Source organism: Coregonus lavaretus (assembly GCF_964263955.1).
Source record: "Coregonus lavaretus genome assembly, chromosome: 26".
NCBI lineage: Eukaryota > Metazoa > Chordata > Actinopteri > Salmoniformes > Salmonidae > Coregonus > Coregonus lavaretus.
Genome location: NC_140013.1, coordinates 6,686,712 through 6,713,277, shown reverse-complemented (window position 1 = coordinate 6,713,277; position 26,566 = coordinate 6,686,712). Strand labels below are relative to the sequence as shown.

Sequence of the window (26,566 nt, the reverse complement as noted above, 5' to 3'; positions counted from 1 at the left end):
CTAGGTGGATAACGTCACTAAACAGCATGAGCATTACACAGGTGCACCTTGTGCTGGGGACAATAAAAGGCCACTCTAAAATGAGCAGTTTTGTCACACAACACAATGCCACAGATGTCTCAAGTTTTGAGAGAGCGTGTAATTTGCATGCTGACTGCAGGAACGACCACCAAAGCTGTTGCCAGAGAATTGAATGTTAATTTCTCTACCATAAGCAGCCTCCAACGTCGTTTTAGAGAATTTGGCAGTACGTCCAACCGGCATCACAACTGCAGACCATGTGTAATCATGCCAGCCCAGGACCTCCACATCCGACTTCACCTGCGGAATCGTCTGAGACCAGTCACCCTGACAGCTGATAAAACTGTGGGTTTGCACAACCAAAGAATTTATGCACAATCTGTCAGAAACCGTCTCAGGGAAGCTCATCTGCGTGCTCGTCATCCTCACCAAGTTCTTGACCTGACTGCAGTTTGGCGTTATAACCGACTTCAGTGGGCAAATGCTCACCTTCAATGGCCACTGGCACACTGGAGAAGTGTGCTCTTCAAGGATTAATCCCGGTTTGAACTACTGTACCGGGCAGATGACCGGGCGTTGTGTGGGCGAGTGTTTTGCTGATGTCAACGTTGTGAACAGAGTGCCCCATGGTGGCGGTGGGGTTATGGTATGGGCAGGCATAAGATACGGACAATGAACACAATTGCATTTTATCGATGGCAATTTGAATGCACAGAGATACCGTGACAAAATCCTGAGGCCCATTGTCGTGCCATTCATCCGCCGCCATCACCTCATGTTTCAGCATGATAATGCACAGCCCCATGTCGAAAGGAACTGTACAGAATTCCTGGAAGCTGAAAATGTCCCAGTTCTTCCATGGCCTGCGTACTCACCAGACATGTCACCCATTGAGCATGTTTGGGATGCTCTGGATCGACGTTCACGACAGCATGTTACAGTTCCCGCCAATATCCAGCAACTTCGCAAAGAGGTGTGTGACAACATTCCACAGGCCACAATCAACAGCCTGATCAACTCTATGCGAAGGAGATGTGTCACGCTGATGAGGCAAATGGTGGTCACCCCAGATACTGACTGGTTTTCTGATCCTAGCCCATTTGTTTTTTTAAGGTATATGTGACCAACAGATGCATATCTGTATTTCCAGTCATGTGAAATCCATAGATTAGGGCCTAAGGAATTTATTTCAATTGACTGATTTCCTTTATATGAACTGTAACAGTAAAATCTTTGAAATTGTTGCATGTTGCGTTTATATTTTTGTTCAGTGTACATTTCCGGTCACAGTGACCTTGACCTTCCTTTTTAGCCAGTCCAATGGCCTTGCTTATTTGTGCCAAATATATGATTGAAATAGCTTCTTTAAATGCAGAGATAAATAACCACTTATTCAACTCAAATCTGTTTCCGGTCACTAATGATTCAATATTTCAGTGGGTCATACCCACTGGGCACAGATGTCAGTTCAACATTTAGGTTTGATTTATATTTAGTTGAGTTGTCAACTAATGTGAATTCAACAAAAAATGTCACCGTGTCATTGGATTTAGGTAAAAAGTTGGGTGAAAAAATATGACATTCCCTTACTTTGATTACCCTTTTCAAATCCAATCAGTTTTCCAGGTTGATTCAACATCATACATTGAATTTTTGGGGTTGAAATGACGTGGAAACAACGTTGATTCAACCTGTATTTGCCCAGTTGGTAGGCCAAATAATTTTACATATGTAAGCCAATCATTATAAAAATTACTTGAGTAGATGCTAAGATAAAGAAAATACAAATCTCTGAAAATGCCATTCAGGCTGCAGTAATATTGACACAAGGTCAAGGTCATAGTGATTGACCATATTCAGTAGGTTCCATATAGACTGAGTATACCAAACATTAGGAACACCTTCCTAATATTGAGTTGCACCCCCTCTTTTGCCCTCAGAACAATCTCAGGGCATGGACTACAAGGTGTCGAAAGCGTTCCACAGGGATGCTGGCCCATGTTGACTCCAATGCTTCCCACAGTTGTGTCAAGTTGGCTGGAAGTCCTTGGGTGGTGGACCATTCTTGATACACACGGGAAACTGTTCACCGTGAAAAACCCAGCAGCATTACAGTTCTTGACACAAACCGGTGCGCCTGGCACCTACTATCATACCCCGTTCAAAGGCACTTCAATCTTTTGTCTTGCCCATTCGCCCTCTGAATGGCACACATACACAATCCATGTCTCAATCATCTCAAGGCTTGAAAATCCTTCTTTAACCTGTCTCCTCCCCTTCATCTACACTGATGGAAGTGGATTTGACAATTGATGAGGAATTAAAACAATTTAATAAATTTTAGAATAAGGAGGTAAAGTAAAACAATTTGGAAAAAGTCAAGGTGTCTGAATACTTTCCGAATGCACTGTATGTCATGGAAAGAGCAGGTGTTCTTAATGTTTTGTATACTCCGTGTATACCATTACATATGTAGATACTAAAATAATCAGCATTTTCTACCTTAAAACAATAATAATTTGTGCCAATTTTGACTGAATTTGGTTCAGTGGGTACTGAGGGAACATAGGGTTGAGGGGACATAGGGCTGAGGGAACATAGTGTGGATCCCGCCTATATTGACATTGTGACGTTCTGGCTCCGGGACTCTTAGTAGTGAGCCAGGGTTGTCATTTTCATTTGGGTGTAGTTCTATGTGGGATCTAGTTGTTTCATTTCTATGTTTGGTTTTGATGTTGATTTAGTCATATGACTCCCAATCGGAGGTAACGAGTGTCAGCTGTCGGCTCGTTATCTCTGATTGGGAGCCATATTTATACTGTGTGGTTTCACCTTGGTTTGGTGGGTTTTTGTTTCCTTGTTGCTGTTAGTATTTATCAGTATTGAACTTCACTTTCGTCATATTTGGTTTGTTGTTTTGATCGTGGTTTCTTTATAATAAAGTCTACGATGTTCGCTCAACACGCTGCGCTTTGGTCTCCTCCTTTTGACGATCGTGACAGAAAAACCCACCATAAAAGGACCAAGCAGCGCGTCCAGGAGCAAAGGGTCTGGACATGGGAGGAACTGTTGGACGGTAAAGGGTCCTGGACGTGGGAGGAGATCCTGGATGGTATGGATCGCCGACCATGGAACGAGACGGTGGAGAGGCGACGGCGAGAGGAGCAACGGCATCGGCAGGGCCATCGTCGGAAGGACGGGAGGCAACCCCAAAAAATTTTTTGGGGGGGGCACATGGCTTGGGCGGCTGGGCAGCAGGAGGCTGCCACAGGGAGAAAAGGAGAGAAGGCTAACGGAGTACGGGAGCCATTGGCGAGTAGAGGGAGGGAAGTGTGTGTGGCACGGCGTGAAGGACTGATGTGTGTTGCCAGTCCGGTCCGGCCCGTTCCTGATCCTCGGTTGAGGCCAGTGGTGTGTGTTCCCGGTACGGACCGGCCTGTTCCTACTCCAAGCACCAGGTCCACGGTGTGCTACGCCAGCCCGGCCCGGCCTGTTCCGGCCACTCGCACCAGGGATGCGGTGCGCGTCGCCAGCCCAGCCCGGCCTGTTCCTGCTCCACGCACCAGGGATAGGGTGCGCTTCGCCAGCCCGGCCCGGCCTGTTCCGGCCACTCGCACCAGGGATACGGTGCGCGTCGCCAGCTCAGCCCGGCCTGTTCCTACTCCACGCACCAGGGATACGGTGCGCTTCGCCAGCCCGGCCCGGCCTGTTCCGGCCACTCGCACCAGGGATACGGTGCGCGTCGCCAGCCCAGCCCGGCCTGTTCCTACTCCACGCACCAGGGATACGGTGCGCTTCGCCAGCCCGGCCCGGCCTGTTCCGGCCACTCGCACCAGGGATACGGTGCGCGTCGCCAGCCCAGCCCGGCCTGTTCCTACTCCACGCACCAGGGATACGGTGCGCTTCGCCAGCCCGGCCCGGCCTGTTCCGGCCACTCGCACCAGGGATACGGTGCGCGTCGCCAGCCCAGCCCGGCCTGTTGCTGCTCTCCGCACTAGGCCTTATGTGCGTCCCCAGGGCCAAGCATGCCCTGTTGCTGCTTCCCGCACTAGCCCTGAGATGCGTGTCCTCAGCCCGGTACCTCCAGTTCCGGCACCACGCATCAGGCCTACGGTGCGTCCCCAGGGCCAAGCATGCCCTGTTGCTTCTCCCCGCACTAGCCCTGAGATGCGTGTCCTCAGCCCGGTACCTCCAGTTCCGGCACCACGCATCAGGCCTACGGTGCGTCCCCAGGGCCAAGCATGCCCTGTTGCTTCTCCCCGCACTAGCCCTGAGATGCGTGTCCTCAGCCTGGTACCTCCAGTTCCGGCACCACGCACCAGGCCTACGGTGCGCCTCAGACGGCCAGAGTCTGCCGTCTGCCCAACGGGGTCTGAACTGTCCGTCTGCCCAACGCCGTCTGAACTGCCCGTCTGTACTGAGCCTGCAAAGCCGCCCGTCTGCCATGAGCCTTCAGAGCCGTCCGCCAGACCGGAGCCGCTAGAGCTCTCCGCCAGACAGGATCAGCCAGAGCCTTCCGCCAGACAGGATCAGCCAGAGCCTTCCGCCAGACAGGATCAGCCAGAGCCTTCCGCCAGACAGGATCAGCCAGAGCCTTCCGCCAGACAGGAGCAGCCAGAGCCTTCCGTCAGACCGGATCAGCCAGAGCCTTCCGCCAGCCATGAGCAGCCAGATCCGTCAGCCAGCCATGAGCAGCCAGATCCGTCAGCCAGCCATGAGCAGCCAGATCCGTCAGCCAGCCATGAGCCGTCCAGCCAGGATCCGCCAGAGCCGTCCTGCCAGGATCCGCCAGAGCCAGCCAGCCAGGATCCGCCATTTAGTCAGGTGCTGCCCCTTAGTCCAGTGCTGCCCCTTAGTCCAGTGCTGCCCCTTAGTCCGGTGCTGTCCCTCAGCCTGGTGCTGCCTCTTAGTCCGGTGCTGCCCCTTAATCCAGGTGGGTTTAAGTGGAGGGTGGTCATTGGGAGGAGGTTAAGAAAGCGGGTAGTAACTATAGTGGGGTGGTGGTCAAGCCCGGAGCCGGAACCGCCTCCGGGGAGCAACACCCACCCAGCCCTCCCCTATTGTGGGGTTGTGAGGCGCGGTCGCAGTCCGCGCCTTTAGGGGGGGGTACTGTGACGTTCTGGCTCCGGGACTCTTAGTAGTGAGCCAGGGTTGTCATTTTCATTTGGGTGTAGTTCTATGTGGGATCTAGTTGTTTCATTTCTATGTTTGGTTTTGATGTTGATTTAGTCATATGACTCCCAATCGGAGGTAACGAGTGTCAGCTGTCGGCTCGTTATCTCTGATTGGGAGCCATATTTATACTGTGTGGTTTCACCTTGGTTTGGTGGGTTTTTGTTTCCTTGTTGCTGTTAGTATTTATCAGTATTGAACTTCACTTTCGTCATATTTGGTTTGTTGTTTTGATCGTGGTTTCTTTATAATAAAGTCTACGATGTTCGCTCAACACGCTGCGCTTTGGTCTCCTCCTTTTGACGATCGTGACAGACATGCAGCTTTCTGGATAAATACCAAGTTGTCTCTCCTGTCCACTCGAGCACAGTGTGTTAGATATGCACAAATGATTCTTACAAATTCTCATTACGGTAGCTGTCGACCAAGAACACTGTATGTTCTCTCTCTCTCGTTGGAGTGCATGCTGGGAGTGAGTCGTGAAGCAGGAGTGATTGTGAGAGCGACTGGAATTATTTTCACTCTATTGGGTTTTGGTGTGTATATACAGTGGAGAGAACAAGTATTTGATACACTGCCGATTTTGCAGGTTTTCCTACTTACAAAGCATGTAGAGGTCTGTAATTTTTATCATAGGTACACTTCAACCGTGAGAGACGGAATCTAAAACAAAAATCCAGAAAATCACATTGTATGATTTTTAAGTAATTAATTTGCATTTTATTGCATGACATAAGTATTTGATCACCTACCAACCAGTAAGAATTCCGGCTCTCACAGACCTGTTAGTTTTTCTTTAAGAAGCCCTCCTGTTCTCCACTCATTACCTGTATTAACTGCACCTGTTTGAACTCGTTACCTGTATAAAAGACACCTGTCCACACACTCAATCAAACAGACTCCAACCTCTCCACAATGGCCAAGACCAGAGAGCTGTGTAAGGACATCAGGGATAAAATTGTAGACAAGGCTGGGATGGGCTACAGGACAATAGGCAAGCAGCTTGGTGAGAAGGCAACAACTGTTGGCGCAATTATTAGAAAATGGAAGAAGTTCAAGATGACGGTCAATCACCCTCGGTCTGGGGCTCCATGCAAGATCTCACCTCGTGGGGCATCAATGATCATGAGGAAGGTGAGGGATCAGCCCAGAACTACACGGCAGGACCTGGTCATTGACCTGAAGAGAGCTGGGACCACAGTCTCAAAGAAAACCATTAGTAACACACTACGCCGTCATGGATTAAAATCCTGCAGCGCACGCAAGGTCCCCCTGCTCAAGCCAGCGCATGTCCAGGCCCGTCTGAAGTTTGCCAATGACCATCTGGATGATCCAGAGGAGGAATGGGAGAAGGTCATGTGGTCTGATGAGACAAAAATATAGTTTTTTGGTCTAAACTCCACTCGCCGTGTTTGGAGGAAGAAGAAGGATGATACAACCCCAAGAACACCATCCCAACCTTGAAGCATGGAGGTGGAAACATAATTCCTTGGGGATGCTTTTCTGCAAAGGGGACAGGACGACTGCACCGTATTGAGGGGAGGATGTATCGTGAGATCTTGGCCAACAACCTCCTTCCCTCAGTAAGAGCATTGAAGATGGGTCGTGTCTGGGTCTTCCAGCATGACAACGACCCGAAACACACAGCCAGGGCAACTAAGGAGTGGCTCTGTAAGAAGCATCTCAAGGTCCTGGAGTGGCCTAGCCAGTCTCCAGACCTGAACCCAATAGAAAATCTTTGGAGGGAGCTGAAAGTCCGTATTGCCCAGCGACAGCCCCGAAACCTGAAGGACCTGGAGAAGGTCTGTATGGAGGAGTAGGCCAAAATCCCTAATGCAGTGTGTGCAAACCTGGTCAAGACCTACAGGAAACGTATGATCTCTGTAATTGCAAACAAAGGTTTCTGTACCAAATATTAAGTTCTGCTTTTCTGATGTATCAAATACTTATGTCATGCAATAAAATGCAAATTAATTACTTAAAAATCATACAATGTGATTTTCTGGATTTTTGTTTTAGATTCCGTCTCTCACAGTTGAAGTGTACCTATGATAAAAATTACAGACCTCTACATGCTTTGTAAGTAGGAAAACCTGCAAAATCGGCAGTGTATCAAATACTTGTTCTCCCCACTGTATATATATATATATATATTGATTAGTTTAGTTGTTTTAAGGTTATCTTGTCTAACTATCACTAAGCACGTATAGGGGTGGTGGGATCGTTGAGGTCGTTTTTCGCGAGGGGACAACCAGCGGGTGGGGCTGGTTGCAATGGCCATTCGTGGAAGTTTGGAGTTAGGAAAACTTAGTCGGCGGCATGGAGTAAAGATTCCTGCTGCGACCGGGTGTTCAGGGTGACCATTTGTTATAGATGAAGTGTTGGAGCGAGAGTTATCTCGTCATGGTCAAATTGTATCTACAATAAAGAAGGTTCTTTTTGGATGCAAATCTCCTTTGCTGAAACATGTCATAGGAGATAAGTGCATATGATTTTTTTAAAGGACATTGATTAACTGAATTTAGCATTCAGTTTTAAGATTGATGGATTTGATTATGACTTCTACGCTTCTACTGAATCAATGAAATGCTTTGGCTGTGGAAGAGAGGGGCATTTGGTACGTAATTGTCACGAGAACGAGCGCGCAGAGTCTGGTAGCAGCTCTAGTGCTGGTGCAGCTAATGCACCACCGCAAAGGGATGAACATGCTAAGGGTGCAGGGGAAGGGAGAAGGTGGGTAGATGTGGTTGGAAAAGTAGGAGAGGAAGGCAGTGTGGATACGGGGGCAATTGTGGTAGATCAGAACAAAGAAGGAGGGGAAACAGTCGGTGAGATTGCGACTGCCGTCGCTGAGGTGGTGCTGGAAAATGAAATTGGAGGTCAAGAGGAGATTGAAATAATGGAAAAGGAAGCAGCTGTTTTCAAAGTACCGAGGAGTAAGAGGAAGAATGTAAGGGGTGAAATAGTGGAACTCATGACGTTGGTTGAGACCACAGGAGATCGAGGCCATACTCAGGCCCTCAAGAGGAAAAAAGCTGCATTGGCAGACCTGCTGGGTATCAGAGCACAGGGGGCACTGGTGAGAAGTACGTTTCAGGGAATCTCTGAAATGGATGCCTCATCCAAATTTTTATTTGGTTTAGAGAAAAAGAATGGACAAAGAATAATTATTCATTGTCTCAAATCAGCTGTTGGACAGGAGCTCACTAGCCCTAGTGAAATTAGAAAGAGGGCAGTAGAGTTCTATGCTGAGCTCTACAAGTGTGAGTACAAAGATGATAAAACAGTGACACAGCAGTTCCTTGATGGGCTCCCACAGGTGGCTGCAGAAGCTCAGGTTGAGCTAGAGCAACCATTGTCTTTGCAGGAGCTATACACTGCATTAAAAGGCATGGAAAATGGAAGGGCACCAGGCATTGATGGGCTTCCCGTTGACTTTTTTAAGTCTTTTTGGGCTATGTTGGGAGAGGATTGGCTAGCAGTAGTTAATGATAGTTTAACCGGAGGTTACTACCAATAAGCTGCAGAAGGGCTGTCCTCACCCTACTGCCCAAAAAGGGTTAACCTAGGGAGGTGAAGAACTGGAGGCCGGTGGCTTTATTGTGCACTGATTTTAAGATCCTGTCAAAGGCTTTGTCCAACAGGCTGAGGGAGGTGATGGGGCAAATCATACGGACCAGTCCTACTGTGTTCCTGGCATGCAGATAGGGGATAACTTTTCTCTGATTCTGGATTTTTTGGACGTCTCTAGGGCTATTGGGGTGGATGCTGGTCTAATTTCAATTGATCAGGAAAATACATTTGACCGAGTTGAACATCAGTACTTATGGCACACTTTTGAGGCGTTTGGTTTCAGCTCTGGTTTTATTGCCATGATAAAGGTGATATATGGTGACATTGAAAGTGTATTGAAAGTTAACGGTGGTTTGAGTGCTCCTTTTAAAGTGTGTAGAGGTATTAGGCAGGGATGTTCTTTGTCGGGAATGTTATATGCCATTGCTAAGGTAAATTGGGAAAAAAGTTGTGCTTTACAGATTGGAGAATGGTCTGGAGGGATCATGGCTTTGCCAGGGGAGCTGGAATGGTGTAAGGGAGGTTTTACGTATATTGGAGTGTACCTAGGAGATGAGGGGACAATGGAAAATATTGGATTGGGGTGGTTGAAATGGTGGAAGGGAGGATGAGGATATGGCGTTGGTTGTTATCTCGTATGTCATATAGGGGGCGCACTATTATAGTTAACAATGTGATTGCCTCTGCACTGTGGCATCGGTTGTCAGTTTTAGAGGTACTATCTGGCCTTCTGGCTAAGATACAGGCGATTATTGTAGATTTATTTTGGGATAAATATCAGTGGGTTCCACAAAGTGTTTTGTATTTGTCAAAAGAGGAGGGGGGACAAGGTCTTGTACATCTTGCTAGTAGGGCTGCTGCTTTCCGGTTTCAGTTTATTCAAAGGTTGCTTTATGGACCGGAAAATGTGGTTTGGAGAGGGGTGGCAGGTCTTGTATTACAGCAGGTTGGGGGATTAGGTTTAAAGAAGGCTTTATTTTTGGTTGATAGTAGCCAGATTTCTAGGGAGGGAGTACCTCCGTTTTACAGAGGCCTTCTTAGGGTGTGGAGCATAATGAAGGTGTCCAGACGAACTTCAGCGGAGTCAGTGCATTGGCTGTTGGAGGAACATCTGGTGTATGGGGCAAGACTGGATTGTACAACTGCAGCTGTTCCACATTTCTCCAAGATTCTGGTGAAGGGCAAAATCATCACCTTAAAACAGGTAATGGCCATGGCTGGGCCCGCCTTAATGGATGGAAGACGGGTGGCTGAACATTTGGGGGTGAGGTCGGAAAGGATTGTCGGACAACTGCTGGGAAGCTGCAGGATGGCTCTGTCAGCAGAAGAGTGGGGTATGCTGAATAGTCACAAGAAGAAGGTACAAGATGAAAACGTCTCATTTCCAAGACTAGGGATTACACCCAATATCCCAGAGTCAGAAAGAAAGGCATTATTACTGGATTTGAGAGGGTTGGAAGAGGTGGGTTTGGATGAGGTGAATGGGAAAGACTTACATAGGGTGTGTGTCAAGGTGTTGAATAAAGATACATTGAAAAATAGAAAAGACACTCCATGGAGGGTAAAATTGGGCATTGATGACAAGGTAAAGCCAGCATAGAGAGCACTGTACAAACCACCGTTACAAAAGGATACTGGGGATATGCAATGGAGAGTTTTGCATGGCATCATTGCAGTTAATGCTTTTGTATCTGTTATTAACTCAGATGTTGGAGATGGATGTCCTTTTTGTAATATAAGAGAAACACATTTTCACTGTTTTATGGCGTGTGAGAGGATAAAACCTCTCTTGGAAATGCTGGAGTCTTTGTTTACAGCTGTAGGGGAGATTTTTATTTTGGGACAAGCTAAGATGTCAATTTTTCTGAGTAGGAAACATAAGATAGAAACGGGATATGGGCAGGATGTAAGATGTGTTTTTAAAGGATTAGTGAAAGCGAGAATAAAAGTGGATTTTGAGTTCTTCTCTGCTGTAAAAGATATCCCATTGTTTGAGGAGAAGTGGGCCTACGAAGGAGCGGTTTGTTTTGTGGAGGAGGGGAAACTATTTTTTGTTGATGAAATGAGTTGAATGTATATATTTTTGTTTTCATTTTTATTTAGGAATGACATTTGTTGTTTCATTTTTGAAAAGGCAGTGTGCCATTATTTGTGTTAACACTTGAGTATAAAATAAAGGTTTTATAAAAACTCTCTCTCTCTCAGAGTGACAGAGAGGGCATCTGTTTCAGTTTCCTCTAAGCTAATGGTGTGACTTTCAACTGAGGACTAAAAAAGGCCCTCCCTCCCTCCTTTGCAGATGACTGGATCTTATTTACTGCCATGACAAGATCACTCTAGCTCTGCCAGGGCAATGATATAATACCGTTAGCCTTGGATGGGATTTCTCATCACCATACTTACAATGAAAAATGATAAGCAAATGCAGCAACGAAGAACGATGTAACATACTCCCGCCTCCTCCCAGAGGTCAAAAAGGTCCACCAAAGTCACCTCACTCTTTTCTTCCCCCTCTCTCTCTCCATCTCTCTCTTCTAATCCCTTCATATTTAACAGTTCCCTTAACACCCTGTCCAGTTTCTCTGGCTCTCTTTCCCACACCCTCCCCCTCTTCACGCAAAGCGCACCTTCTCTTGGCTCCCTGACCCACTCCCTTTCTCTCTTTCTCTCTCTCTCGTTCCCTCTCTCTTGGCTGCAATGGAACGGTAAAGAGGAGAGTACAGTGTGCCCAGTCGAGCCCCCACAGTGATGCCATGCCATCTGCAGACCTGGCATAACGCGCCCATGGCTCTCATACAACCACGCAACCCCGGAACAGCCAACATACGAACCAAGGCAAAACACCATCCTCCATTCCTCCTTTTCACCCTCACCTTCCTCTCTCCTCCTCCCCCAAATAATTCACCCTCGCATTTCCCTTCAACTCCCTTCTCCCTCCCCATACAGAATACTTTCCCCTACACCCTCCTCCTCTTCTCCCATACACCTCATTCCCCCTGTCTCTCCCTTGCTCTCCCTCTTCCCCCTTCATCTCCTCCTCTAGTGACGTTATTGGCAGTGGGTGAAAGGGAGGTGTTTTCCCTGCTCCACTCTGGTTTTATAAGAGGGGGCTGACTGGACTGTATAGTAGGCTAGGCCTCGTGATAGATAGCACCCCCTCTGCAGTATTATATAGCACTGAGGACTAAGTCTGTGTCCTAGATGGCACCCTATTCCCTATATAGTGCACTATTTTTGACCTGGTCAAAAGTAGTGCACTATATAGGGAATAGGGTGCCATTTTGGCGCATCCTCTGACAGTATTATACCCCCGTTCCCTTCTGGAATGAGATTAAGATTAGAGAGTGATGTCATAAATCTAAAGATTGTTGGGGAAGTGTAGCGGCACTGGGAGCCAAATGGAACTCCCAGTTAATTGACTTTTATCTAATTATTCTAAGACTGTTGGTTGTCTATTCCTTGTCTGGGGAGAAACAGATGCTGATGATACTGTATCTACACGCTCATTGAAGTCTCGTTACTATGGGGGCCTGTAATTGCAAGTCAAGGGTCACGAGTTCATCGATGGCCTCAACGTAATAGCCCTGAGTGGCAATGGATGTGGTGAGAAATATTGACCCTTTGCATCAGTCACGGATACACACATGCATGCGTACACACACACACACACACACGCACGCACACACACTGGCCAGTGATGGAGCTAATGGAGGTCGTGTTGATACACCCACTACCTCCAGTTAGTTGTAAATGAACCCCATGAGCATTCTAGGAGCCTCATGGATTAGTATAAACATACCACAGCAAAATGTTAATGGACATCAATGAAATAATACACAGTCTAAACCATGCCCTCATCGCAGCTCTTTGGCTTAATGCATTGTGTCTAAAAGAAAGCCAGTCTCCTGAAAGGGCTATGGATGGATCTGCTGCTGAGTGGTACAGCTCACACACACACACACACACACACACACACACAAGTGGGTGGAAGTTTCTGGATCATCATAGCAGTAAGAAGAGCATTCGAGAACAGTGTATAAAAGGTGTTGGGTGTTACGAAACATCCTGATGGGTGAATAAAAGGTGTTGGGTGTTACGAAACAAGCGGTTCCGCTCATGACGTTGTGCCGCTGCTACTGCTGCAACCCAAGGCTGTGACTCATGACTCGCGCACTGATCGAGCCAATCACACGGAACAAAGGAATAATTGAGTCAGAGATCAGAGGAAATGGGCCAAGGAAAAGATGGTTCAATCTCCCTCACAAAAGGAGTTTGGACCTGACTCATTTTTTTTACATTGACGTCTGTGCTCTACAGAACATTTCTCTTTGCTTATTCAGATAATCTGTATTGTCTCAAATGATCTAATAATCCAGCAACTGCTTCCTGCTGTTTTATATTCTTCCTCCCCAGTGAGCACAAAACAGTGAGCACAAAACGTTGAAAATACGTGTTTTCCACGCCTTTTCAACGTCTTTTGCTCATAGGGTCTCATTTTTGGGAAGTGCTTTGAGTGCCATGTATGAACAGAACAGTGGAAAAACTGTTAGTATATTGGCTGTTATCATATGTATCTGTGAGCACAGTATGTGGTTTGGGTGGGTGTGTGCTGTCTGCAGAACATGATTCATCCCAAAATCGTCAACCTGCGTGGCTGACAGTCTCCCTCTGGCCAACATGTTGCAGCACCATTTCCAGAGTGGCTACAGACAGACTGCCTGGTGTAACCCACTTAGACACAGTCCCACAGCCCCATGGGGAAACAGCATTTTGGCTCTTTTAACAAGGACGATGGCAAATACAGTGCCTTGCAAAGGTATTCATCCCTCTTGGCGTTTTTCCTATTTTGTTGCATTACAATCTGTAATTTAAATGGATTTTTATTTGGATTTCATGTAATGGACATACACAAAATAGTCCAAATTGGTGAAATGGAATCGAAAAAATCAATAACGGAAAAGTGGTGCGTGCATATGTATTCACCCCCTTTGCTATGAAGCCCCTAAATAAGATCTGGTGCAACCAATTACCTTCAGAAGTCACATAATTAGTTAGATTGCACACAGGTGGACTTTATTTAAGTGTCACATGATCTCAGTATATATAAACACACCTGTTCTGAAAGGCCCCAGAGTCTGCAACACCACTAAGCAAGGGGCACCACTAAGCAAGCGGCACCATGAAGACCAAGGAGCTCTCCAAACAGGTCAGGGACAAAGTTGTGGAGAAGTACAGATCAGGGTTGGGTTATAAAAAAATATCAGACACTTTGAACATCCCATGGAGCACCATTAAATCCATTATTAAAAAATGGAAAGAATATTGCACCACAACAAACCTGCCAAGAGAGGGCCGCCCACCAAAACTCACGGACCAGGCAAGGAGGGCATTAATCAGAGAGGCAACAAAGAGACCAAAGATAACCCTGAAGGAGCTGCAAAGCTCCACAGCGGAGATTGGAGTATCTGTCCATAGGAACACTTTAAGCCGTACACTCCACAGAGCTGGGCTTTATGGAAGAGTGGCCAGAAAAAAGCCATTGCTTAAAGAAAAAAATAAGAAAACATGTTTGGTGTTCGCTAAAAGGCATGTGGGAGACTCCCCAAACATATTTAAGAAGGTACTATGGTCAGATGAGACTAAAATTGAGCTTTTTGGCCATCAAGGAAAACGCTATGTCTGGTGCAAACCCAATACCTCTCATCACCCCGAGAACACCATCCCACAGTGAAGCATGGTGGTGGCAGCATCATGCTGTGGGGATGTTTTTCATCGGCAGGGACTGGGAAACTGGTCAGAATTGAAGGAATGGCGCTAAATACAGGGAAATTCTTGAGGGAAACCTGTTTCAGTCTTCCAGAGATTTGAGACTGGGAAGGAGGTTCACCTTCCAGCAGGACAATGGTGCGTGCATATGTATTCACCCCCTTTGCAAGTCAAGGGAAGTGTATACTGCTAAAGCAAGACTTGAGTGGTTTAAGGGGAAACATTTAAATGTCTTGGAATGGCCTAGTCAAAGCCCAGACCTCAATCCAATTGAGAATCTGTGGTATGACTTAAAGATTGCTGTACACCAGCGGAACCCATCCAACTTGAAGGAGCTGGAGCAGTTTTGCCTTGAAGAATGGGCAAAAGTCCCAGTGGCTAGATGTGCCAAGCTTATAGAGACATACCCCAAGAGACTTGCAGCTGTAATTGCTGCAAAAGGTGGCTCTACAAAGTTTTGACTTTGGGGGGGGTGAATAACTATGCACGCTCAAGTTCTGTTTTTTTGTCTTATTTCTAGTTTGTTTTACAAAAAAAATTATTTTGCATCTTCAAATGGTAGGCATGTTGTGTAAATGAAATGATACAAGCCCCCCAAAAATCTATTTTAATTCCAGGTTGTAAGGTAACAAAATAGGAAAAATACTTTCGCAAGCCACTGTAGACCATTCATCTCAATGGCTCTCTCTCAGACAGAATCAGGTAACAACACTGTATGCACCTCTCTCTCTCTCTCTCTCTCTCTCTCTCTCTCTCTCTCTCTCTCTCTCTCTCTCTCTCTCTCTCTCTCTCTCTCTCTCTCTCTCTCTCTCTCTCTCTCTCTCTCTCTCTCTCTCTCTCTCTCTCTCTCTCTCTCTCTCTCTCTCTCTCTCTCTCTCTCTCTCTCTCTCTCTCTCTCTCTCTCTCTCTCTCTCTCTCTCTCTGCAGTTCTTTATTTTGTTGTCATTCTCTCACAGTTTCTTCTGTCTCTTTCTATCATTACTTGTCTCCTTTGATGTCGGCTTCTCTCCTGTCTTGAATCTCAGTAACAAACACAATCCCTGTCTGCGCCATGCTTACGGCAAAATCACTGTATTTAGTGAAAACCTCTGGCCGCTTTTGTTGGGTAGCCATGTCATTTAAAAAGGAGTTGTGACTGGCACAAGACACACAATAGGGAGGAAAGACTGTCCTTGTCACAACAAAAGTCAAGCACGCACACACACACACACACAAAATAAGCTTGCACATACATCTACAAAAAACAGACAACACACACACAGCAATGTCAGCATGGGCACTGTGGTAATGGCAGGGCGAGAAGCAATATGTACACCCCCACCCTCCTCCATATCAGACACCCCCTTGGTTAGCTGCTGTTCTTCAGAGGTACGATTGCTGAGACAAACAGAATCACGCACACAGACACACACACACACTCACACACACACACAGAAGCACTGGTGGTGAGGCTGTCCACTCTGTTGCCCCTGTATCATGCGTCAGAGACTAAGACAGCTGGCCAATCAAAACACTGCCTCACTCATCAACACAGGGGCCACCTTCTGTCCAGCAAGACTCTGGCTAGCCAGACCGTTGGTAGAGTGGAGAGGTCTCCAGTCTTATGAAATGTGTTTGAATAATGTATTTTTATTCTAAAATAAAACACTGAGAATGAGGGAGAGGTCCCAAAATATCCAACAATCCCTGTGTGTATGGGTCTTTGTTATTGTGAGAAGTGAGAGCGGAATGAGGTGATGGACACGAGAATAACAACAGGAAACGTCTCCTGAGTGGCGCAGTGGTCTAAGGCACTGTATCGCAGTGTTAACTGTGCCACTAGAGATCCTGGTTCGAATCCAGGCTCTGTCGCAGCCGGCCGCGACCGGGAGACTCATGGGCGGCGCACAATTGGCCCAGCGTCGTCCAGGGTAGGGGAGGGAATGGCCGGCAGGGATGTAGCTCAGTTGATAGAGCATGGCGTTTGCAACGCCAGGGTTGTGGGTTTGATTCCCACGGGGGGCCAGTATAAAAAAAAGATGTATTCACTAACTGTAAGTCGCTCTGGATAAGAGCGTCTGCTAAATGACGTAAATGAAAAGGCCCAGTGATGGTTGCCATGGTAAATATGCCCCCATCACCCACTGAACTCGCTTTCCCTCCTCCTTTTATCTTTCTTCTTCTCTCTCTCGCTCTCGTTTACACTCCCTATGTCTTTTAACCTCCTATTTTCCTCTATTCTCCCCTTCTTTCTTTTAACCTCTCTTTCCATCCCCCTCCCTCCCTCTCTATTTCTCCTTCACGCCAGGGTAGCTCCCCCACAGGGCCCAGACAGAGGGTCATAAGACGGGGCAGAGAGAGCCGACCTTCAGCCTGTCACGCCAGTTGAGCCAGGACCCAGCGGAGCCAGAACACAGAGAGACACTGCCAGCACCACAGCAACCCAACCTGCCTTTAACCCATTTTATGTTTCACGTTAACCGTTTTTTTAGAATATCTTATAGTGAAAATGGCATGCTGAATCAGAGATTCTTCTAAATAATAGGGGTGCTGAATCCTCGTAGATAGTCAACAAAATGAACAAGACAGCACCATAAAGTATATCATAGTATATCACTCACCAAATAGATCTCACAATGCATTACGTAACATCTTAGCCATACTCCCACGTAGACAGACTACTGTCACAGTGGTAAACAATATTTTATCCTGTCATCATTAGACCCACAGACGCATCTAATCTCCTATAGGCCAACTCACATTTGCCAGACAGACTACTGTATCTGTTAGAATCAAATCTCATACATCTGTTTCATAGATTATCTGGCAGTAGACAATCTCTTACACTCACATCTGTTGAATAGATTATCCTATTTCTTACTCAAATAATTACCAATAACAAATATCTGTAAGCTCAGCTTTACTCAAATCTCATTGTTAGAGATATTACGTTTATCTGAGTAAGATATCAGTTTATCTTTTCGAATTACATTACACATACATAGCCTATTTAACTGACACTTGTGGTTGGTTTGATAGAGAGCTTAACCTTGATGACAGACATGACGATGCTGACCAGAAAATACTCCTAATATTGTCAATTATTCTAACCATACAAAGTGCTGTGAGTTTCAAATCACTGGCTGCGTTTACACAGGCAGCCCCATTCTGATATTTCTTCACTAATTGGTCTTTTGACCAATCAGATCAGCTCTTTTGTCAATAATTGGGTAAAATATCAGAATTGGGCTGCCTGTGTAAACGTAGCCATAGTGCCGTATTACTTGTATTTGTGAGGTAATTTTAGGATCCATGAAAATTGGGATGGTCCGCACCATGTTTTTCCACCTCAGAGCACGTGAACTGTTTTTGTAACAACACAGCTGCACTGTGGGAGGCATCATGTGTTGGATGAAATGGCAGCATATAACCCCAGGCTCCCACTGTGTGTATTTGTGTCCCTTTTCCACAGGATGTACACCTCTCCACTCCTGCTAATATAACCTTTCCACTGACTACAGCTGATCACTATCAAATCACTGGTTTCCCCCGTGGCTATTAAAAGGAATTAACTGGGGGAGAAGGTTTGGAATCAAGAGAAGCAAAAATTAACTTGAATGGAGCACAACAAATAGAGAGACAGTGAAAAAAAACCTTGATAAGAATCACAAGAGGAAGACATGGCTTGAGGCAAAAACGAGTCTAGCACACAAACGATATGGTATTATAATTAACCTGTGTTCAGGTTACTAATAAAATAATGATTAGGGCCCAGTGCAGTCAAAAACGTAATTTTCCTGTGTTTTATATATATTTCCACACTATGAGGTTGGAATAATACTGTGACATTTTGAAAATGATAATGCCCTTTTAGTGTAAGAGCTTTTCAAAAAGACTGCCTGAAATTTCAGCCTGTTTTGGTGGGATAGAGTTTTGGCCTGGCTGGTGACATCACTAGGCGGTAAATTAGTTAATAGACCAATAAGAAAGAGAGTTCCAAACCTCTCTGCCAATAACAGCTAGTATTCTGTTTTTTCCACCCCAGTCAAACCACTCCCAGACTGTCATAGCAAAATTCTTGCTTGAGAAATTGCTCTATGCTAAGAAGCTATTTTTTATTTCTTTTTTAAATTGAAAACAATCACAGTAAGGTACTTAATGGTTACCCAGAAATGATTTGATATTGAGATAAAAATGGCTGCATTGGACCTTTAATCGAGATTGGCAATACATTTCACGTTGAAATTACAGGAATATCACACAATTAAAAATATGGACACATTCGCCATCTAACCGTCTATATTCAGCACCATGGTGCTGTCCATTGTGCAAAGCGCAATGGATGTATTATTAAGTCTATTCTTATTAACCAACCCCATACAGGCTTCACAGCAGCGGAAATTATGCTTGACACTGGCTAATTGTCTAAACTAGTTCCTTCCTAACCCCGTGAACCGGAATGAACAATGGCAGCAGTGGTTCAATCTCAGCATACGAGCTGTCCATGCTCAAGAACCTCAAGAGCGGGGGTCTCCTCCGTTGCGTGGACCCGCGACGCTGAGCAACAACACCGACTAGGCTAGCTAACGTTACTCACCTGTCAGGCTGTCGTAGCACTCGATCTCCGTGATCTCCACGGTTCTCCGCTGCTCCTCCGTAAGCTTGACCGCGGCTTGGCTCAGGAGGTTGACCTCGGAGCCCGTACTTCCATCCACTAAATGTACCCCTTTCAGCTGCAGCAGAGCCCGGTGGTACTTCCCTATCGCTTCCCGGAATTTCTTCTCCTTGTAGCAGCGGTGGCCCTCCACCTTGAAGTCAATGGCTTTCTGTATGTTTGCCTCCATCTCCATCTGTGCGGAGCCGGCACGAGACCCTCCAACGCCGACGTCTCCCGCCGCCGCCGCAAGGCTCCGGCCCCCCGCCTCTGGGTAGCTCTTCAGGCTCTTTATGGAGTGCTGCTTGGCTTCCATCTCTCTCAGTGGGCGCGACTGGACCGGGCCATGCTGTTCCGACGCGAAGGTCTATTTTCTCGGAGTGGACTGGAGCAGCGTGCTGTGCATAAAGAATGCGCCAGACTGGTAGGCAACAACAATAAAGATGAGAGCGAGAGAATATAGTGAGAGGGCTGTCTAAAAACCTAGCACGCACCGCGCAAATAGGCTATAAGCTATCAAAACAGCTTACACAAATTCAGACTACCGTAAATTGTATATTATATAAAAATAACAAATAATTGGCTTGGATTCCTGAATTACAAGCCCTCTTCTTCTATCTATTTTTGACCATCGCGCGAGAGGATGCCTTTGATTGTGTGTCTGCGCTCGAGCCCCCCGCACGCCGTTTCAGCACCACAGCCAGCGGACTCAGGCTCGCGCGCGATGCATTGTGGGAAAAGGAGGAGTCGTGCGGAGTTCAGTCCGATCTTGCACTTCAAAGCTGTAAACAATCTTCGCTTGGATTTATATTATCAATCAAGCGTCACAGTGGATTTGTGGAAAGAAACGGAAAATAAAAGCACACCAACATTTATAACCAGGAGTTGAAATTACTGTATGAATATGCCGGGGATAGAGGCTAAATCTCTTCTACAAATCTGTCGTTTTAAAACCTGTAATCAGCAATATGATTGTAGCAGGCCTATGCCCTCTTCTATGATCCAAATGGCAAGACTTGTCAATTGCGCAAATGAAATCAATGAACTCAAGACTATTCCATATACACTATACATACAAAAGTATGTGGACACCCCTTCAAATTAGTGGATTCGGCTATTTCAGCCACACACACAGCCATGCAGTGGCGACCTGTCATTCAGGGCAGGTTTTGCATGTTATTTTGGCATTAATACGTGTCACATATCAGTTTGCAAACAATCAAAAAATCAAAACAAAAATCATTGAGTTAATAAAGCTGCATACAAACATGGTCTCAGCAGGTAGCCTGGCCGGTATTAACCGAAAGATTGCTGGATCGAATCCCAGAGCTGACAAGCTAAAAATCTGTCCTTCTGCCCCTGAGCAAGGCAGTTAACCCACTGTTGCCGGGGAGGTCGATTAAGGCAGCCCTCCACACCTCTCTGATTCACAGGGGTTGGGTTAAATGTGGAAGGCACATTTCAGTTGAATGCATTCAGTTGTACAACTGACTAGGTATCTCCCTTTCTTTTTTGCTTTCTTTAGGAAGGCAGCTCCAAAATGCAGGTGATTCAGACTAGCTCAGTGCTTTCTGTGGTGGTGGAGCAGCCTGCGGAAAATACGGAGTGTAGGGGTTGGTGATGTTCTCTAGATGCGCTGTGATTGGCTCAGTCTTCTGTCACTCATGGGGACAATACCTCACCGCAAAATCTACTGGTAGAGCTAGAAAATTCAAGCCCCCTGGGTGCTGCCATAGACTTACATTAGAAGTGCCCATCCAAGAAGGCTCAAGGTCATTGGCCACAGATAAAATGATGTCAAATCCCGTTATATCTACCATAGCTTTGATTGGACTGATCATGTCAACACCATACTTTCAAGATCTTAGCTTGAAAGCCAGACAAGCAGTCATCATCAAGAATCAAGTCGACAATCTACTAGCGAATCCTTTTCAATCCTTGTCATATGAAGAGAAATTATCGATAAAACGTGTTGGTGCTCATCGGCCATTGGACATAAACTTTACACAAGTTGGAAATCGCAAATTCAACAATGAGTGCTGAGGAGCGACTGCAGCCTCTGGTTTGATCCCAGGCTGTGTCACAGCCGGCCGTGACCGGGAGACCGGATGGGACAGCGCACAATTGGCACAGCGTCGTCCAGGTTAGGGGTGGGTTTGGCCGGCCGGGATTTCCTTGTCTCATCGTGCTCTAAATAAATATAATACATTTATTTCGTGATATCCAATTGGTAAAGTTTGAATACATTGGCCATGCTGTCAACCCAGCATGACTTCTGCCGCGTTCAAAACAACTGGAAACTCGGAACTGGGAAATCTCAGACATCAGTGAGTTCAAGACTGTGAACTCTGAAAATAATTTTGAACGGTCATCCAACTCGGAATTCCAAATCGGGAACTCGTGCCTCTTTCTAGAGCCCACAAGAAGGACCGCCGCGCCACCCTTCTGTTCAAGTGAGCACAGCACAACAAGCTGAGTCCAAAAATGTATTGTATGCTGCTGCATAAATGATGTAATATGCCAGGGAGTTATGTATACTGTAGCCAAGAAAGTAATACTAAGTGTATGCTGTGTAGTAAGCTGTTAGTAGCCCATGTGCCTCACCCTAATCATTTGGTCCCTTACCCCCCTCATAACTTAGCCTACTGTTCTGACTTGGTGGTGCACATGTAGCCTATAGCCTGTTTTAGAGAAATGTCATCATCGAATATTGTAAGAGCTTTCATTGTCTGCTTATACAGTGTGGGAAAAAAGTATTTGATCCCCTGCTGATTTTGTACGTTTGCCCACTGACAAAGAAATGATCAGTCTATAATTTTAATGGTAGGTTTATTTGAACAGTGAGAGACAGAATAACAACAAAAAAATCCAGAAAAACGCATGTCAAAAATGTTATAAATTGATTTGCATTTTAATGAGGGAAATAAGTATTTGACCCCCTCTCAATCAGAAAGATTTCTGGCTCCCAGGTGTCTTTTATACAGGTAACGAGCTGAGATTAGGAGCACACTCTTAAAGGGAGTGCTCCTAATCTCAGCTTGTTACCTGTATAAAAGACACCTGTCCACAGAAGCAATCAATCAATCAATCAGATTCCAAACTCTCCACCTTGGCCAAGACCAAAGAGCTCTCCAAGGATGTCAGGGACAAGATTGTAGACCTACACAAGGCTGGAATAGGCTACAAGACCATCGCCAAGCAGCTTGGTGAGAAGGTGACAACAGTTGGTGCGATTATTCGCAAATGGAAGAAACACAAAATAACTGTCAATCTCCCTCGGCCTGGGGCTCCATGCAAGATCTCACCTCGTGGAGTTGCAATGATCATGAGAACGGTGAGGAATCAGCCCAGAACTACACGGGAGGATCTTGTCAATGATCTCAAGGCAGCTGGGACCATAGTCACCAAGAAAACAATTGTTAACACACTACACCGTGAAGGACTGAAATCCTGCAGTGCCCGCAAGGTCCCCCTGCTCAAGAGAGCACATATACAGGGCCGTCTGAAGTTTGCCAATGAACATCTGAATGATTCAGAGGAGAACTGGGTGAAAGTGTTGTGGTCAGATGAGACCAAAATGGAGCTCTTTGGCATCAACTCAACTCGCCGCGTTTGGAGGAGGAGGAATGCTGCCTATGACCCTAAGAACACCATCCCCACCATCAAACATGGAGGTGGAAACATTATGCTTCCTGAGATGTGTGCAAACCTGGTGGCCAACTACAAGAAATGTCTGACCTCTGTGATTGCCAACAAGGGTTTTGCCACCAAGTACTAAGTCATGTTTTGCAGAGGGGTCAAATACTTATTTCCCTCATTAAAATGCAAATAAATGTGTAACATTTTTGACATGCGTTTCTTTCTGGATTTTTTTCTTGTTATTCTGTCTCTCACTGTTCAAATAAACCTACCATTAAAATTATAGACTGATCATGTCTTTGTCAGTGGGCAAACGTACAAAATCAGCAGGGGATCAAATACTTAATTCCCTCACTATACAGTGGGTGGAAAAAGTATTTAGTCAGCCACCAATTGTGCAAGTTCTCCCACTTAAAAAGATGAGAGAGGCCTGTAATTTCCATCATAGGTACATGTCAACTATGACGGACAAATTGAGGAAAAAAAATCCAGAAAATCACATTGTAGGATTTTTAATGAATTTATTTGCAAATTATGGTGGAAAATAAGTATTTGGTCACCTACAAACAAGCAAGATTTCTGGCTCTCACAGACCTGTAACTTCTTCTTTAAGAGGCTCCTCTGTCCTCCACTCGTTACCTGTATTATTGGCACCTGTTTGAACTTGTTATCAGTATAAAAGACACCTGTCCACAACCTCAAACAGTCACACTCCAAACTCCACTATGGCCAAGACCAAAGAGCTGTCAAAGGACACCAGAAACAAAATTGTAGACCTGCACCAGGCTGGGAAGACTGAATCTGCAATAGGTAAGCAGCTTGGTTTGAAGAAATCAACTGTGGGAGCAATTATTAGGAAATGGAAGACATACAAGACCACTGATAATCTCCCTCGATCTGGGGCTCCACGCAAGATCTCACCCTGTGGGGTCAAAATGATCACAAGAACGGTGAGCAAAAATCCCAGAACCACACAGGGGGACCTAGTGAATGACCTGCAGAGAGCTGGGACCAAAGTAACAAAGCCTACCATCAGTAACACACTACGCCGCCAGGGACTCAAATCCTGCAGTGCCAGACGTGTCCCCCTGCTTAAGCCAGTACATGTCCAGGCCCGTCTGAAGTTTGCTAGAGTGCATTTGGATGATCCAGAAGAGGATTGGGAAAATGTCATATGGTCAGATGAAACCAAAATATAACTTTTTGGTAAAAACTCAACTCGTCGTGTTTGGAGGACAAAGAATGCTGAGTTGCATCCAAAGAACACCATACCTACTGTGAAGCATGGGGGTGGAAACATCATGCTTTGGGGCTGTTTTTCTGCAAAGGGACCAGGACGACTGATCCGTGTAAAGGAAAGAATGAATGGGGCCATGTATCGTGAGATTTTGAGTGAAAACCTCCTTCCATCAGCAAGGGCATTGAAGATGAAACGTGGCTGGGTCTTTCAGCATGACATTGATCCCAAACACACCGCCCGGGCAACGAAGGAGTGGCTTCGTAAGAAGCATTTCAAGGTCCTGGAGTGGCCTAGCCAGTCTCCAGATCTCAACCCCATAGAAAATCTTTGGAGGGAGTTGAAAGTCCATGTTGCCCAGCGACAGCCCCAAAACATCACTGCTCTAGAGGAGATCTGCATGGAGGAATGGGCCAAAATACCATCAACAGTGTGTGAAAACCTTGTGAAGACTTACAGAAAACGTTTGACCTGTGTCATTGCCAACAAAGGGTATATAACAAAGTATTGAGAAACTTTTGTTATTGACCAAATACTTATTTTCCACCATAATTTGCAAATAAATTCATTAAAAATCCTACAATGTGATTTTCTGGATTTTTTTTTCTCATTTTGTCTGTCATAATTGACGTGTACCTATGATGAAAATTACAGGCCTCTCTCATCTTTTTAAGTGGGAGAACTTGCACAATTGGTGGCTGACTAAATACTTTTTTTCCCCACTGTATGCCCCCTTTATTTATCCTACGGTTCTGACTTGGTGTACAGGGAGAATACTGTAAGAATGGCCCATGTTCTGAATTCTGTCGCTGTACATTTCAAAAGTGCTTAACAAATAGTTATATTGACTACGTATGTCCTAGCTTGGATTGCCTCTTATTCGCTAGTCGTTCCCTTATGCCATAGTTTGTACATCTCAATTGTCAGTAGAAACCACATTTGTTTAAGCAAGTCAGCCATATCAGCTATGTTTTTTAAAAAGGCAGTAAATGAGGCTGAATGAACTGTTTAGCTGCCAGACAAGGCTCCGCTGATAGCCAGGTGTAGCAGTGGTAAGGATTCACTCCATGGTGCTGAAAAGAAATCTCTGCTGTTGGGACAGCTTTATGTAGGCCCTAACAGTTTGGGCACTGTTTGTCACTGTTATAGTGCAATGAATGTATTGTTTAGTGTTGAGGCTTTGCTGGCATGAATAAAACATTATTACATTTTTTTGCCCCACCAAGATTTACATGCTTAAATTGCCACTGCAGCCATGCAATCTCCATAGACACACATTGACAGTAGAATGGCCTTACTGAAGAGCTCAGTGACTTTCAACGTGGCACCTTTCCAACAAGTCAGTTCATCAAATTTCTGCCCTGCTTGAGTTGCCTCGGTCAACTATAAGTGCTGTTATTTTGAAGTGTAAACATCTAGAAGCAACAATGGCTCAGCCACGAAGTGGTAGGCCATACAAGCTCAAAGAACTGGACTGCCGCGTGCTGAAGTGCGTAAAAATCGACTGTCCTCAGTTGCAACACTCACTACCGAGTTCCAGGCTGCCTCTGGAAGAAATGTCAGCACAAGAACTGTTCGTCGGGAGCTTTATGAAATGGGTTTCCATGGCCGAGCAGCCATGCCAAGCTTCGGCTGGAGTGGTGTAAAGCTCGCTGCCATTGGACTCTGGAGCAGTGGAAACGCGTTCACTGGAGTGATGAATCAAGGTTCATCATCTGGCAGTCCGAAGGACGAATCTGGGTTTGGCGGATGCCAGGAGAATGCATAAGGGCAACTGTTACGTTTGGTGGAGGAAGAATAATGTTCTGGGGCTGTTTTTCATGGTTCAGGCCCCTTAGTTCCAGTGAAGGGAAATCTTAATGCTACATCCTACAATTACATTCTAGATGATTCTGTGCTTCCAACTTTGTGACAACAGTTTGGGGAAGGCCCTTTCCTATTTCAGCATGACAATGCCCCCGTGCAAGGTCCATACAGAAATGGTTTGTCGAGATCGGTGTGGAAGAACTTGACTGGCCTGCACAGAGCCCTGACCTCAACCCCATCGAACACCTTTGGGATGAATTGAAACACCAACTGCGAGCCAGGCCTAATCGCCCAACATCAGTGCCCGACCTCACTAATGCTCTTGTGGCTGAACGGGAGCAAGTCCCCGCAGCAATGTCCCATAATCTAGTGGAAAACCTTCCCAGAAGAGTGGAGGCTGTTATAGCAGCAAAGGGGGACCAACTCCATTTTAATGTCCATGATTTTGTAAAGAGATGTCCGACGAGCACGTGTCCACATAATTTTGGTCATGTAGTGTACCTACCTAGGCTAATTCAGTCGCACCATGCCACTCTTCTGTTATTTTTCTCCTGAAGAGTGTGATAGGTAGCAGGATGAGAGCGACCTCAAGAGAAAATTGTGTACATTTCAATGATTTGTGACCAGATTCCATTGGAACCACAAAAATACCAATGTTGTGCCCTTTTGTATAGCCTAGCCTACATTAATTCCACAGGAGACAAACCTACACTGGTATA

The 26,566-nt window shown here is 45.8% G+C and overlaps 1 pseudogene across 1 annotated transcript; it reads right to left on the bottom strand.

Moving 5' to 3' along the window:
* Nucleotides 1-15,880: 15,880 nt before the first annotated feature.
* LOC311101494 (tetratricopeptide repeat protein 9B-like) lies at nt 15,881-19,571 on the bottom strand (annotated as a pseudogene). Its single transcript has 2 exons — nt 19,109-19,571; nt 15,881-15,909 (listed from the first exon to the last, which is right to left on the bottom strand). The product of its transcript is annotated as a tetratricopeptide repeat protein 9B-like (transcript).
* Between the last annotated feature and the right edge of the window lie 6,995 nt (nt 19,572-26,566).